The sequence below is a fragment of the Pteropus alecto genome, unplaced genomic scaffold, assembly GCF_000325575.1.
Source record: "Pteropus alecto unplaced genomic scaffold, ASM32557v1 scaffold115, whole genome shotgun sequence".
Taxonomy (NCBI): domain Eukaryota; kingdom Metazoa; phylum Chordata; class Mammalia; order Chiroptera; family Pteropodidae; genus Pteropus; species Pteropus alecto.
This window is the reverse complement of record NW_006436814.1, coordinates 4262071-4278059: the sequence shown is the minus strand read 5'-3', so window position 1 is coordinate 4278059 and position 15989 is coordinate 4262071. Positions and strand designations below refer to the sequence as shown.

The 15989-nt window shown below is 43.4% G+C and overlaps 1 long non-coding RNA gene and 1 pseudogene across 1 annotated transcript in view; one reads left to right on the top strand and one right to left on the bottom strand.

Annotated features, from left to right (window-relative positions):
• Nucleotides 1-15989, top strand: part of LOC102882974 — a 23715-nt gene that overhangs the window by 7682 nt on the left and 44 nt on the right. Inside the window, exon 5 of the long non-coding RNA XR_439218.3 lies at nt 7924-7928. This is a non-coding gene — a long non-coding RNA (uncharacterized LOC102882974). The remainder of the gene's footprint in view (nt 1-7923; nt 7929-15989) is intronic.
• On the bottom strand, nt 14692-14810 carry LOC112481747 (annotated as a pseudogene).

The window sequence follows — 15989 nt, the reverse complement described above, 5'->3', positions numbered from 1 at the left end:
AGTAAAGTCAAAATGTTTCAGTGAACAAGTTTCAGCAGTTCAACTTTATAACAATTATAAATAAACCTGTTAAATTTTTCTGGACAATGCCAGCATTTGGATTTTTTTAAAACAAGTAAATTTCTTATTGATGGCAACTAAATGGTGTTTGTAGCATTTTTATCATACAGTAGATTCCATCCATTCGCTATACTTTTCTAACTGAGTTGTCCTACATGCAAGTACATGTTTTTAATGTTGTCTGTCTTCTGTGCTGTTCCTGTAAGTTTGCTATTAAAATACATTAAACTATACCTGCTTTTAGTCTTTTATTATCACCCTTACCAGTATAGTTAATTCACTTGAAGTGTCTATATTCAAAATAATTTTAGCATCAAGCGTTTTGTCACCATATATCTGAAACATAAAATTTGAGAGGGGGAAAGTATACCCTTTTCTGGATTTAAATGGATTATCCATTCCATCTGTCTTTATGCAGAAGAAAACCATGTAAAAAGTCCACCAGTATGAAAAAAAAAATAGGCCAGTGTAAATAAAAATATTTCACAAAAAAAATGCTAATGAAAATTAAAGAAAACCAAAATTCGCTGTCAGCATCTACTCTAAAGCAACTTTTTAAAAAAATATTTGCTTCAGTCTTTTAGAGGCCACGCTGTAGGTGACAAAAACCCGTAACTTCATTTTAAATTGGCACAAAGTCATCCTTCGCTCAAAGTATTTGGAAGTACTACTTCGGTTTCACTGTTTCTGGATAGTCTTCCAGCCCCATCTTTTGCTTAAGTTTTCATGAATTCTTCAATATTCTCTGCAACATTTTAAAAAATCTTCAAAATTGTAAGGCATGTTGGATGTTTGGATTGGCATCTAGAACTGCAGTTTCTAGCTTTGTGGCCAATTGAGCTTTGTAAATTTCTGCAATGAATGAAACTGGTTCAGGGTCACTGCCTTGTCAGAGTGGGCTTCAGATATTAAGTGAATTTGTTATCAGTTCATGATCAACTAGTAATTTAATCATCTACATTCAAATTGTCAGTGCCTTGAAATTTAGTGAACTAATAATGCCAGTTAATCCCTCTTCAATTTTTGGAACCACATTCCCTAGTACAGCCACTTTTGACCATACTTTCCAGCAAGCAAAGTTGATGGCTTTATATCACTCAAAGCTAAAGCAGTGTTCTTGATATAACTGAAAATTGTGTATTCCAGGCTTTTGTAATTAAAGTTTATTAAAAATCTTAAAACTCCATTTAACCTTTAAGATGGAAATAATGCCTTGGTATAAAGGTTGGATCAAGGAAGTTGTATTTGGTAAATATACAACTTTTCTATTTGGATGTTCTAAATTGTGTGAATGACCAGGTGCATCATCTGAGTATTTTAAAAGACTTTTTATAATTTTCAGCTTCTACAGCAAAACGTTTGTAAAACCAATCCTGAAAAACAATCACCCATACTTTTATATTTGCCATCCAAGGAACAGGAAGATCAATTGTATTAGTATTCTTTGTACGTTGTTGAGTTAGGCAATTGTTTTTTAGAATTATTGCTAATAGTGAAAAAAAATGTGTAAGTGGAAACCATTTATGAAAAGTAATTGGAATATTTACCATATATAAAAAAAATAACCGGATAAATAAGGGACAGGTGTATATACCTTATATTGGAAGAAAAAGGATTACTGGCTTTCCTCTTAATTTTAAGAATTTGCAGATACCAGATCTATTTGCCAAAACCAGACCTTAACTCTGGGTATGTTGTATTCTGAACCTATAATTCCCAAACCTAGCTGGTCAACAAAATCACATGGAAATAGTTAAATCTGTAAGTAGTAAAAGTACATTTATAAACATACTACACTATTAAACTTCGTTTAATGGTAATTTAAGTGCAAATATAACAATCTTCAGCTCAAAAATTAGTGCATTGGAGATCTGTTTTAAGATGCTGCGTATTAAGCCTGAAGTTAATAATCAGGCACTAATAGTTCTTAGCATCTGTTTTATTTAGCCTTGGAATGATTAGTGTGAAATGAGGATAATGAACCTTTTAAGACCCGTAACACCTCCCTAATGTACTGACATTCATCGTAACATTTTGAGTTGAAGCTCACCGGAAGTGAAGTGGAATACATCAATGAACCAAGAACAGATTCGTGTCAATAAGGTATAATATTGGGCTTATGTTCTTACCAGTGTTAAGCTCCTTTTTAGCAGTAACTTCATTTTTAGATTGTAGGTCATTATAAAATCCTTTAATGAGAGAATTATGGAATTATTTTTAGAGCCTCTTATTTGTTAACAAGAAATCCTAGTTTTTAGTGTGATCCTTTGCATATGCTTCTACAGGCAGGTACTAGTATTTAGAGTATGAGCAAGAGCATCTAGTTTATTGTGATATGAGCTACTAGAAGGCAATCGTGGCTGAACGTCCCCTGTTCAGTCCATTTTCTTCAGTGAAAGGGACACATGGCAGTCCTATTCATGAAAATAGGGGAAGTGGGTGGTGTCTTCAATAGAGTAGGAAAAGTTATCTGCTAGTTATCTGATTTGCTGTTGTGAATCAATTATAAGAGAATACCATTCTTTGAGTTCTTAGACTTAAATTTTGCTCTAAAAGCTCTAGTAAATGAATAAAAATTTCTACTTTTTTTTTTCTTTCCCCATGAAATGGTTATGTTAGCCATTAATTCATTGTGTTAAACAAGTTTTTTGAGTACTATGTGCTCACTGTCCAGGCACCAATATACAATAACTCATTACAAAATGGGACAGAAGAAAATTGGCACAAAGAATTTGGCACTGTGGTCTGTTAGTATTTGACATGTATTCTCATATCCCTATGAGGCAGGAAACTCATTCCAACTTTCAAGTGAGGCAATTTAATTTGGGAGGATTATAACTGACCAATTACAATTGAGCTCAGGGCTATCCTTTGACTCAGAAGTGTAAGCTGCCACCGCATTGGTCCCTGGTTTAATACTCAATAATAGGCTGATTAATACTCAATAATACTCTCTTCTCTACCTACTATGCTTGAGAGTTGCTGCTACATGATGACTGTCCAGGAAAAGTCTAGTGAATAGAAGTTAGGCCCAAAGTGATGTATGGGAACTGTACTTACATCTCTGTTAACTTCAGGTTCAGTTTTCAGCATCTTCAGGGTAACCAGGTCTTGAGTATGAAAGTAGCTTATGAAAATAGTTAACACCTTAAGATTCCAGAAAATATTCCTAAAGTCTAAACTTCACTTATGAAACCATATATATGGCAAGATATTTTAGGTAAGTAGATTTTGGGAAAATCAGGAATTAGTAACTGGAAGAACTTTGAGGAAGGAATCTAAACATCTTAAGTCAGATTCTTTTAAGCAAATGGGGGAAATCTCACTTGGAATTTGTTCCTTTGTAGACTAAATCTAGGGCCCTGTTCCTTAATTCCTGTGCTCTGAGTGTGATATATACATATAAATAAATTAGAGCAGTTAATGTTGCCAGGGGTGCTGGAAGTTAAGGATAGTCGACATTGGGGGGCGGGGAGGAGATGCAAAACGGAATGATGGGAACCGTAACAGAAATCACGAGAAAACCTGTGTATTTGAAAATGCTGCTCCTTGTCACCTGCTCTCTTGAGCCACCCCTTTTAACTCCTCCCTCTCCCTCAGCTCCATTAAATGCTGTTGACCGTTCCTCCAAAAATTTCCACCGACTTCTACCATCCGAGTCCAAACTGCTCTCGTTTCTCACCTGGACTATTGCAATAACGAGAGAGCAGGCTGCATCCCTCCCCTCGTACTCCCTCCGGCATCTTCACACAGCCCCGAGAAATACTTCTAAAACAAATCATGTCAGTTCATTTTCCCACTTCAAATTACCTAATGGCTTCCCATTGCACACTGAATAATATCTAAACTCTGGCTCACAAGGCCCAATGTGATCTGGCCTTGCCAATCTCCTCTCTTCACTTGCTAACTAAGCTGCAGCCAGACCCTCTGCCCATATACCCTTCGTCACATCTCTTAGTTTATTTCCTTAATATTTATCAGAATCTTGAATTGTTTACTTTTTATTGACTCTACCCCCACTAGACTGTGCTACGAGGGGTTTCTGTACTTTCCACTTTGGTCCCAGTGCTGGTACATGGTAAACCTGAGTCAAAATCTTGAATTCGTGCTAGAACCATGAGAGTTCCTGCTTTCCTTCGGATTTTAACATTAAGCTCCTATAACCTTCATGAATCGTAACCGATTTGTTATTTTGAGGATTACTGAAAATAGATGTGAAAACACAAGACCTGGCACATAATCTTCAGTCAATGCTAGACTAGAATTTAAAATACTGACAAAGCAAACCAGCCTATACATTGTTCCTTGAAAAGTAGTAGAGAAAAATCTGGCCTCCATCTTCCAATCTCGAAAGTCGGCATTTTCTATTAGGGCCTCACTGAGTTGCTTTGTTCTTAGGTCATTTAAGCACAGGTCTGTCAGCGAAAGTGGATTAGATGGCTACACCTTTATCATGATAAAGTGAGTTGAGTCAGTAACAGCCACCTAGGTAAAACCCTAAGAGGCATTCTCTTAAAAGTCATTATGAATACTTTCCTCACCGCTATTATTAAATATTCTTTGGAAAGTTCTAGCCAATGAGAAAATGTTTTTTTGTTTGTTTGTTTTGTAAAGAAATAATTATTTGCAGTATAGCTTCGCAGTTACAATTTCAGGCTCTGGAGCTAAACTGCCATTCCTAGCCGTGTGACTTCAGACAATCTCCCAGCTTCCCATGTCTTGTTCATTCATTCAATCAGTATTTACGGAACATCTTCTGTGTGCCAGGCACTTGCGTGGGAATACAGACTGTGCCAACGAAACAAGGTTCCCCGTCCTCATGGAGCTACGTTCTGGTGAGGGAAATAGACAATCAAGATGAAGCAAAACACATACGTTATTAAATAGTGGCAGTGCCAAATAGAAAAAAAATCATAGATAAGAAGTATCGTGATGCAAGGTGGGTGGGTGTTGGGAGTTCGACTGGACAAGGCATCACTGAGGTGTCGAGTAGAGACCTGAGGAAAATGAGAGAGGAAGCCACACGATTGTGAGAGAAGAGTATCGAGTCCTTTGGGGGGACAAGCTTAGTGTGTTGAAGAACAACAGGGAGGCAGGCGTGACCGCAGCAGGACGAGTGAGCAGATGAGTCTGAGGGAAACTTGATATGTAACCTGATATGAAACCAGATCATGCAAGGCTTTCTAGGTCCTGCTGAGGCCACAGGGAGAGGAGAAGCCTCTGCAGAGTTTGGAGCAGAAGGATAAAATGGTCTGGCTTATGTTTTAACGAAGTCACTCCAATTGCTCTGTAGAAAATAAAGGGTGAGAAGGAAAAATAGGAATCTATTACAGTAGACAAAATGTGGCATGATACAGTGGCTTGGGCTTGGATGGGACAGTGGAGGCGATGAGAAGCAGCTTTTTGGATATCTTTTAAAGGTAAGATGGCTAGGACTTGCTGATGGATGTGGGCTTGAGAAAGAGAGGGCTTAATGGTGCAGAGGTTTTTGGCCTGAGCAGCTCCAAGGATGGAGTTGCTGTTGCCGGATCTGAGAAGGCTGAGCCGGGCAGGACTGGGGAAACGCAAGGAGCTTAGTGATGAACACGTTATGCCTGAAATGCTCCTTAGACTTCAGTGGAGATTTCAAGTAGGTTGTTGGATATGAGCCTGAAGTTTAGGAAAGAGTTTGGGGCTGGAGATAGTAATTTAGAAGACACGGTCTTAAAGCCAAGATGCTAGATGAGCTCACCAAGGGAGTAGGTGTGGACAGAAATTAGAGAGGAGGTCCAAGGGTTGAGGCACTCAACATTTAGAGTGTAGAGAGCGAGGGAAGACTCCAGAGGAAACTGAGAAGGAGTGGGCAGCGAGGAAAAAGCCAGACAAATGTGGCTTCTGGAAGCTAAAAGAAGAAAGTTCTCCAAGGAAGAGAGGATGTGGTCTACCCCGTCAAATACCGCTGATAAGTCAAGTAGCGGGAGGTCTGAGAATGGACTGTGGGGCTTGACAATGTGGAGGTAATCGGTGATCTTGCTTGATAAGAACAGTTTTGGTGAAATGGAACAAAATCTGATTAGAGTAGATTCAGGAGAGCCTGGGGCTTTAATTAAAATGATCACACTTCCCCTGGTCAGTGACACAAACACATCGTGAGCCTCCTGATGTAAAATACTGAGGACACAACATTACTCAAAAGCTTAACCTAAATATAATCATGAGGAAATGACCGGATAAATCCAAAGTGTAAAACGTTCTGTAAAACAACTGGCCTTGACTCTTCAAAAATGTCAATTTCACAAAAAGGAAACAAAGGCAGGGGAACTGTTTCAAATTCGAAGTGACTTAAGAGACATGACAATTAATTGCATGTTAATCAATCCTTCATTGCATCCTCGGTTTTTAAAAAATTGAAAGGAAATCGGGACATTTAGAGAAATTTCAATATGGACTAGATATTAAAAATATATCAATTTCAGATTTTCCAGGTGTACGATAATGACATTGTGGTTGTAAAGAAGAATGAGCTTGTTTTCAGGAGATGCATGCTGAAGGGGCGAAGAGTCATAATGGCTTAATTTATATAGAGAAAAAGATAAAATATGGTAAAATGATAGCAATTAGTAAACTTACATGAAGGGTGTTCATGGCGCCCTTCTTTCAACTTTTCTATAGGTTTAAAAATTTCAAAACAAACAGGTGGAAAATGTTTTTAAAAAGAGAATCGGAAGAAAGGAATTGCAGACAGCAAGTATGGAAGTAATGAGGGGTTTTTTTCCCCTATAAAATAGGAGAAATAGGGTGTTAGCCTCAGAATGTATGTTTTGTATGTTTGCGTTGTAAGGGCTTTGAGGGTTTTATGAATTAAAATATGACAAATGCCTGGAACTTTCCTGGCACATAGTAAATGCTCAATTAATGTTCACTGCTAGTTTTATTTCTAAATATTAACCAGTAATATTTATCTTGAAAAATCCAAGAGTACCAATTACATAATTAATTAATGGTTTTAGTGAGATCTCAATAAGCTGTCAGGTTGGTTATAAAATAATAGTTTCTACATGCTACCAATAACTAAATTTTTAAATAAACTATTTGCTTGTTATAAGATCACATAAAAATATAATATAAAAAATACTATCTATAAAATCCACTAACCTAACCCTAACCCTAACCCTACCAGGGGTAGCCTAAGTTGCTGTGGCCTCAGAGATTCGTTAACCAACTTTTTGTAACGGTAGTAAGGATTTTCCGAGTACTTGCTATGTACCAAGCCAAGCACTGCGCCAAAGCCTCGGCTTTATTCTGAGTTCTCACAAGGACCTAATGAGATAGACTTTGTTGTTATCTCCATTTCAGAGATGAAAGTACCAAGGCTCGGAGTGTCCCTACCTTCCCATCCCTGCCAAGGACACATCCGTGTGTTTGTGGTTCCGCTTTGCAGCGGTCATCCTGCTCGGCCCCCTCCAGACTGTATCCTTTTGTCATCACCAATGTCTGGTCTGAGGCAGTTTCAGGCATTAAGTAGGGAACTAGCTTGGCCTATGCTTTAACCGAGGGCAGGACATTTAGCCTCCAGGAGCCTCAGTTTACCAATCTAAAAAACAGGGACCACTGGTAGAACCTGAGTGATTGCATGTGGCTTATGAGTGACCATTTAAAGATGTATATATTGTATATGAATTAGTAAGTATTGTACGTCCAACCTGTTATTTCAGGTACCACCTCACTAAATTTCAAGTCGATGAAAAGATTTTAATAAGTAAATAATAGTGCAGGTGGTGCCAGCAGGGGAAAATGACGAAAGGGGTCAGAGAACCTCTGGGGTTGTAGGAAAGAACGCGCGAACAATGCCTAGCCCGGAGCCACACACACACACACACACAGAGTGAGTGTCCAGTTCACAGCGGATTTTGCTCGGTCATCATCATCACATTTGGACCTAAAATAAGCAGTTCTGGTTCCGAGTGAAGAGGAGGGAAATGGAGTGGAAAGAGAGAGGTGGCCAGGATTTCTGCCTAGCCAGGTGAGGGGCGTGTGGGGCCTGACGCCGTGTAAGAGAACGCGGTGGCTTCGCTGCGGGCTAAGCCGAGGCGACTACGCTGGCTCCAGACTGGTCCGCAGATGGCCGCGCATCGGCTCTTCCTGCACGTCCCGGGCGACTCGTGGCTCTCAGTACCCGAAGCGTCACTGGCTAACGAAGCTGTCCTGAGGATCACTGCCTGGATTCGGGAAATAGGGGGTGGGGAAAGTCTGCCCCGCCAATTCTGGGGAGCAGCCGGGAGTGGGGGCTGGCCACTGTCAGGGCCTCGCGAACTGAGCGTGCAGGATCCTCCTTGCCCCTGGCCCCCGACATCCCGTCAACCTCGGATCCGGGAAGCCTGGCCCCAGTGCCTCTGGAGCCCTTCCCCTTTCCTCCTTGCCAATGTCGTCGCTCTGGTGCAGGCTTTTTCTTTTCCACGCGTTTCTGAAATCGCCTCCTCTCCGGGCTAGCTCGCACCTTCAGGTGCCAGAGAGACCCTCCAAAACCCTGAGGTGAGCCTTCCAGCCACCTACAGCCTCGCCGCCTGCCAACACCCACGAGTCTGCCCCCCGCAGACCACGCCCCGGGATCCCGCCCCGACCACGCCCCGGAACGCAGCCCCTTTTGCCGCCGCCGCGCCCTGACCACGCCCCTCCGCGTCAGAGGCTCTCGGGGAGTTCCCGAGGTTGCGCTCCCGCCACGTTTCCCGGCTTTGCTGCGCTCTGCCCGCGCAGCACCCCCAGCAGGGATGTTTCCTACGGCCCGGGACGCCCCCTGTGGTCCTCGCCCGGACCATTCGCGCCCACAATGAGGCCTGCGCCCGAGACTTCAGCCTCTCCTGGGAAGGGCCCGAGCTTGCTATCCGTGCAGCTCCTCCCGGCCCTCAGGGTTTGGGGCTCCTTACCCCGTGAAGGGCCGCCTGCCCGCAGGGCTCAGAGCTCAGGGCCTCCCCGATCCCGGCCCAGCCGCGTGGCCGCCTGGAGGCCTGCGAGCTGCAGCTGCGGCCCTGAAGATGCCGCACATTCTGCCCGGATTACTGGCCCTTTGGTACAAAGCTGGCTAGTGCTCAGCTGCCTCCCAAGAAGGTGAATGTAAATGTAATTTTTATGAACAGAGAAGCCATTAGCATGTAAATACTGAGCTAATTCTTGCTGCAGCTCGCCAGGAGTAATAGTTCCCAGTGCGCGGCACCCGCATTTACCTACCGCCACCGCGTCTCTTCTCCTCCGCGAAATTGGGCTTCAATCTTTAAACCACCTGGACCTGGTTGAAACTGATCAGGAAGCAGAGCTGTCAGAGAAACTCCAGGACTCCGCAGTCCTCCGAGGGACAGTCACTGCGCCCTGGCCCTCCCCTGACCCGCCCGATTCCCAGTCCACTGGTAACTGAGAGAAAGGATGACCAGGCTGTCCCCAGTTCCTAGAAAGCGTGTCCTTAGGGGACACTAAGGAGGGGGGCGGCGCTGAGGGAAAGGGCTGGGGGACAGGGCGATCGGCTAGGTTAGTATTCCGCTCGGCCTCGGGGATGAGCAGGATTTATACAGGTCAGGACCAGAGATACCCAGTGAGGCTTCAGGATCAGATTTTGCTTAGGAATCAGTCATGTGGGGTTGTCGAAAGGCGATCATTTATGATGTCACTGTGAGGCCTGAGGAGCTGCCCCTGGGGAAGAGAGTATCTTAAGTCCTGGAGGAGTCAGATCTTGGAGACAATGGAAGGGTATTTAGATGACTCTTGGCAAACCTGGGTGGGCGCTCTCTCCTGAAAATATCTTGAAGACCATGCTCAGCTTCCCACTGACTGGGGAGAGGACCAGGGAAGGCCCGGGGTGGAGAGCCTAGGACAAATACCCAGGCCTCTGCACCACCCCAGCCCTGTGCAGAAGTCTTAACAGAACCATTGAATAAATCCGAGGCCTTTTCCTCCACCTCACAGAATTGGGCACTTGGCAGTGAGTCCAAGAGAAAGATCCGGTTAAAATAGTCCTCAGGTGAGCAGGAGAGATATTTTCTCAAGGAAAGGGCACATGCAGAGAGGGTATGGTACCTCCATTTGGGGGTTTCATCTAGGTTTTACCTCGGATCTGCCTAGAGCCATGCTCCTTTTTACTCTAAGGCAAGGGTGTTGGGCACTGAAGAAGTCTACCAGTGGTCCCACTCTTGTGAAATAAAGAACAACCACTTAGCCCAAGATTTCAGGGACTCTAGGACTTCATGTTGAAAATGGTTGAGAGTTTACAGGAGGATATTTGGCTTCATATTCAGGGCAAACATGTTTTTGAATACCTTCTTCCCCATGTGCCAAGTGCCATGCTAAGCTCTCATTCTCATATCATCACAGCAACCCTAAGGAATAAGTATTGTTTTCTCTATTTTAGAGATCCAGAAACTGAAGCTCAGAACAATGGAATGACAAGCCCCTGTCATACAGCTTTTAAGGGGCAGAGGCAGAATTCTAAGACGGGTCTTGACTTCAATCTTAGTAGAAGAATAAATTTTGATCATTAAGGAAAGTACGAAGTATTAGTTGGGTTTTGTGATGCATACAAGGACAAACAGGGACACACCCTGCAGTTTAGTAAGCAGTGCTTTCCAGACGGGAATGATGAGAGTCCTGAATTGCCCTGTGCTGGTTCTGCTCTGTGATGAGAGGCCACCTTGGCTTTCCCCCTGGCTCCTAGTAGGTTCCACCAAGAGAGCGGGGCCTGGGGGAGCTGCCAAGCTAAAGGAGGCCGAGAGGACTTGCTTTTTCCTGTGCGCTTCCTATGGGCTTTCTACATGCTTCCGGTTTCCGGAAGCATCACGCGATCTCAACTTTCCAACTCATCGGCTGCTTTCTTTCCAGGAGCAGCTGCTGAGTCCAGAGTGCAGTTTCTCTTGCTTCCTCATGCACTCCCCCTCCACCCACCAGACACTAGCATTGGTTGGACTGATGCCCCCCCTCCTCAGAAGTTTGGGTCCCAGACCCACAGGGCCCCTCATCGCAGCTCGGGACACGCGCACCAGCGGAGCAGTGCCCCTGCTGAGGTCTGTGTGTTAGCTCCAGGGCCTCTCTTAACTTTCTAAGTTTTCATAATTCCAACCACTTTCATTCTTTCAGTTCTAGGAGTGGTAGCTGCTTCCTGCCTTCATAATGCCTTATAATTTTCTTCTCGCCCTTTTGCTTACCAGTTAACTTTTTTTTCTACCTACTTAACAATTCTTTAAAATAAATTTTCTCTGTTAAAACAACTAGTGTGCTTTCTATCTCCTAACTGGCCCTTGAGTCCCCATCATGGTGGTAGGTGTGATAATAGTGAGGACTCACCCTCACGCTTCATTCCCAGGCCTGTGTGTATATGTTGAGGGGACAGACAGCACCATATGTTGGTCTCTGATTCAAAGCATCCACAGTATCCTGTAAGACAGAACCCCATGCCTTCAAAGTAGTGGCTCCCAATAACTACTGTGCCTGGGTCATCAGGAGGCCATTCCACCTTTCTATTAGGTCAGCTGCTTCTGAGTGATAGGGTATGTGGTTAAACCCGTTAATCCTACAGTTGGCAGCCCTTTGCTGCTTTTCTTTCAATGGGAGATGACTTCCTTGGTCACAAACACTGTTGTGTGGAATATTAGGACCGTGAGTAAGGCCCTCTGCAAATCCATCCCTGGTGACGCTTACAGAAACATGAGCAAGAAAGGCACATCCATATCCAGAATATATATATATAGTCCACTGGGGACAAATCTCTAGCCCTCCCATCATGGGAAGGGTCCAGCAATATCAACCCACCAGTAGATGACTGGCTGGGGCCCCCATGTAACCACCACCACAATCAGGATACAGAACAGCTCCATTGCCTCAAATTCCCTCATATTCTCCTTTTTTGTAGTCGAACTCTCTTCCTAACCTCTAACCCCTGACAGCCACTGATCTGTTCTCCATCCCTGTGGTTTTACCATATATGCCAAACGCTATTTAACTTCCAACACTAGCTTCTTTCACTCAGCACGATGCCTTCGAGATGTGCCCACGTTGCCTGTATCATAGTTTGCTCCTTTTGCTGAGCTGCGTTCTGGGGTCTGGATGAACTACGGTTTGTTTATCCATTCGTTCATTTGTTTCTGGTTTGTGATGACTTATTAAAGTTGCTATAATATGCGTGTAAGGCTTTTGTGTGAATATATTTTCATTTCTCAAGAGTAAAGGGCCAGAAATGGGTCCCTTTGTTTTTTAAATCAGTTTAAATTGGATTGCTGTTACTTGAAATGGAAAACAACCTAGCAAATACACCTCCTAGGGCCTCAGGGTCATGTGCAGTGCCCAGGCATCATATGGTCTCCAACCTTTAGTCATAGGTCCATGGTGGTATCAGCTGGGACTCTCAGGACCCTAGAACATGTGGTCCCTACTGACCTAGAGGCTCTGCTATTTCCATACCTCTGAAGAAGTTGGGGTTCTCGGATGAAGCTGGGGCTCCCATCTCTAGGAGCTCTCTTCCTTGGTGTTATAAGCAGCCAGCCCTCTGAAATACTGCCCCCTTCTCAAGCATGGACAGCAAGTAGGCCCCACAGGGCCTGTGGTAGTTTTGAAAAACGTCCAAAAATTCTTTGACACTCCAGCCATCAAGAAGTGGAGTCTCATTTGTCTCCCCTTGAACCTAGACCAGCCTTGGTAACTCACTTCTAGTGAATAGAATGTAGCAGAAGTGATGTAGCGTGACTTCCAAGGCTAGATTAGAAAAGGCAATATGCTTTCGCTTGGCTCTCTCTCTTGGAATGCTTGCTCTTGGAACCCAAGCCCCATGCTGTGAGAAAGCCAAGCAGCCACACAGAAAGGCCATGTGTAGATGTCTTGGCCACAGGTCCAGCTGAGGTGCCAGCCAACAAGCAGCATCAACCAGACATGCGAGCAAGCCTTTGGTGATTCTAGCCCCAGCTGGAGATTCCAGGCCCAAGCTGACGCTGAACAGAGCAGAGATGAGCTGTCCCCATCTGACACCACCCAAACAGCAGATGTGTGAGCAAAATAGCGTCACTGTTTAACACTAAGTTTGGGGGGTGGGGTTTATTATGCAGCAATAGATAAATGGAACAGGACCCCTCTTCCTTCCCCAGACTCTGTCCTCTGAGCCTTACTGCTTGTCACCTCTCCCCACTCCTTAGAGCACCCATCATAATCTCTTCAATGACACCAGCTTTGGGAAAACTAAAGCCAGAAAGGAGAATGTGGTAACTTACTAGTTATGCCCTCAAATACCTTCTCTCCTTCCTCTATAGTAATTGAGTCTTAGTACAAGTTGTTCTGGCTCGAGACCACATTTCCCAGCATTCCTTGCAGCCAGCTATATCCGGTCGATTTAATTCCAGACAATGGAATGTGAGTGGAAGTGATGCATGCAACTTCTAAGCCTTGGCTGTAAAACATTGGGCCTAGGCTTTCCCAAACTCTCTCCTTTTCATGGGACACAGATAGGACGATGTCTTAGCTGCAACCATGCAGAAATGGACAACGCTCTAGGAGATGAAGAACAACAGCACAGAGAAAACCTGGGTCCCTGAATAACCAGGTGGAGCAGAGCAACTTGCCTATCTTGAACCACCGCTGCCCTTCTCTGGATGGGTACATGAGAGAGCAATAAACTCCTATTTCGTTTAAATGACTGGATTTGGGGATCTCTTTGTTATAGCAGCTTAGCCTCTATCCAGATAATACTTATCTCAAGCCCTGTGACTTAACCTTCCTTGAGTCAAGGGCAGGGACAAGCCTGGCTTCTTCCCTAAAATGGGAAAACAAAAACACAGGGAGGAAAACTCTAACCAACGCTCAGAAAATTATCCTGCTATGAGGTCTTTTCTAATGAAAGCCATATAACTGGTCCTGGCAAGGCAGCTATGGGAACCCAGAAGAGGGAGGACCTGCCTTCAGATGGAACTATTAGGGAAGACTCCTGCAGAGACTGTGGCGTTAAACTGAAGACAAAGTTTGGATGGGTGGAAATCGGGCGTGAGCAGTTCAGAGAAAGGGAGAGTAAACTAAAGGGTAGAGGTAGGAAGGTACCAAATCCTTGGCAGGGAGGAGGATGTGGAAGAGATAGTATAGAGTTTAAAGGTAGAAATAAATATAAGCCAATACTTTGGGGCTTAAATTCCACATGGCAAATTCATAGGTTTAGTATCCAAAAATATTTTTTCCTGTTTCTATTAGAGAACTGTCTGCAAACAGATCTTTACTTGATGAGAAGTTTAAACATAATTACACTTGGTATATTACATGCATATTTCATTGCTTTATTAAATCCTTCAAACAACATAGTCCTTGGAGGGATAATTAACCTCTTTAGAACATTACCTTGCAACAGAATGAATGAACCACAGACTTCAGATAGTCTTTCTAAAGACTGCTTTAGTCTGTAATGTCCACAGTGATGCCATGTGATAGCGGTCTAAGGCAGCAATGGTAGTGGTGCCCAATTCACTCACTTCTACCCCCCCTTCTTCTGGTGACAGACCTTCTGGCCACAAGGAAGGGCATGTCAGCCAGGCTGGGCTACTGCCATTCCCCAGGCCACAGTGATTAGACCAGAGATGGACATGGGCCTAAGATGGAATTTGTCAGTTTATAATCCCTTATTTTTTTATTTTTTATTTTTTACGCCTACAGCACCTGGTCTTCCTAGGTGGTCTCCCATCCAAGTACTAACAAGGCCTGATCCTGCTTAGCTTCCGAGATCAGACGGGATTAGGCTTATTCAGGGTGGCATGGCCGAAGACTCTTCCCTAGGATTTATTCACAGGCAGGAAGAGAGGTTTTCAGGGTTATTTTATTTCCAGGACTATCAAGCTGGGTTTGCCCCATGGAGGAAGAGAGCCTGTTGGCAAAGACAAGCAGAGATGATAGATGGACAGAGACCTAATGGTGTCAAGTCACACTTTCAGGGTCCCTGCAGCAATTCCCCCAACTCAACGACCTATCCCGAGGAGCCTCTCAACTATCGAGCCAGTAATTTCCCCTATGAGTTGTATTTCTGTCACTCGCAAACAAGAGTCTTGACAACACAAGGGTGAACCATAAGGGAGGCTGCTATGGTCAACCACTTAATATCACATCTCTTCAAATTTAAGATGTCCTTGATAGTAAAATATACTAATATTTACTAATATACCACCAAAAAGAGGAGAATGTTGCTGAATAAGCTATGACAAGCCATTGATTATAAGATGAAAATATGAAAAAAAAAGTACTTACTAGAACTGATGACATACGGTAGCCAAAAGCTGGAAACAACCTAAATCTCCAACAGGTGACTAGGTAGACAGAATGTAGTATATCCATCCACACGATGGAGTCCTATTCAGCCATAGAATAGAATAAAGTACTGGTACGTGCTATGCCTTGGATGAGCCTTGCAAACGTTCTGCACAGGGAAAGAAGTCAGACACGAAAGGATGCATATTGTATGATTCCATTTATATAAAATGTCCAGAAAAGACAAATTTATATAGAGCCAAAAAAATAGATTCGCGGTTGCCTTGGGCAAAGAAAGAACAGGAATTAACGGCGAGTGGGCGTGAGGGATCTTACTGGGGTAATAGAAATGTTTTAAAACTGATTTATGATAATGGTCGCACAACTTGGTAAATTTGCTAAAAATTCATTGAATTGTATACTTGGAATGAGCGGATTATACAATGTGCAAAATACGATTCAATAAAGTTATAAAAAAATAGATGTTAAATGGCTCTGATAGTTTCTCGGCATGGTGGGTGCTTGAGAAATGGCCAGGTTTCTGCATCCATAAAGCTGCCCCTTACTGGGCTCCTGGAAGGTGCAGCGTTTCTGTTTGTTTTTTTATTTGTTTGTTTTTTTATTTGTTTGTTTTTTATTTGTTTGTTTGTTTGTTGTTTGTTTATTGTTTTATTTTTATTTGTTTATGTGTTTGTTTGTTTTCC